The sequence below is a fragment of the Nicotiana attenuata genome, unplaced genomic scaffold, assembly GCF_001879085.1.
Source record: "Nicotiana attenuata strain UT unplaced genomic scaffold, NIATTr2, whole genome shotgun sequence".
Taxonomy (NCBI): domain Eukaryota; kingdom Viridiplantae; phylum Streptophyta; class Magnoliopsida; order Solanales; family Solanaceae; genus Nicotiana; species Nicotiana attenuata.
This window is the reverse complement of record NW_017686232.1, coordinates 5,598-6,402: the sequence shown is the minus strand read 5'-3', so window position 1 is coordinate 6,402 and position 805 is coordinate 5,598.

The following is an 805-nucleotide window of genomic DNA, read 5'->3' as shown; positions in this document are numbered from 1 at the left end:
ATCAAAGTTTCACTATTTCAACATGGTGTGAAATTACTGATCATTGACAGCATGGCTGCTCTTCTTGCAGGGTAATTCCTTTTTCACTTTTCCTGCGTAATTTCTCAACATGTACTTCCTTTGGGGTACAACTTCTACTGGAGTTCTAAACTTTTCACCTAATATCCACTTGAAAAAATTGTGAGTATCTTGGTAGTCCAGATAACATCAGTCTGAGTACTTATAAATTTGTGCTCTTAGGTTGTATACAAGAATAATGTGTAATGCTGTATCAGATTCTATTGCTTTCCTAGGAAAATTTATGCAATCATTCTCAATGTGAAAATTTGGGTCTTAATACATACTGTGTCTGTGGAATTCATGCTAACCTGGTTTTGTGGGAGCATATTCTATAATCTCTTTGATTATGCAAAAACAGAGATTTGACACGTGGTGCTCAGAATCCTCTTCTTGCAGTTGATGTGATTTCACGTTATGCGCCAATGTTGGTTTAAGAATTCTCTGAAAACTCAGTAGCATTATACTGTTTTCCACATTGTCTTTTTAACCATAGTAATAATTATGAACTTTTCACTCTCTCCAGTGAAGGTGTACAAGGACCTCAGAGACAACACTCATTGGGTTGGCATATATCATTTATCAAGTGAGAATTTTGTCTTTCTGAATGAATATCTAATAAGTATCTCTTTCTTCTCTCCACCGATCCAAGCAAGTGATCAATGTTCTTTCTAATCTAGTGCTGCTTCTTTCGCCTATTTTCAGATTCAGTTGCAGTAATTTTCACGTAACTTCCTGTAGTAGTGAC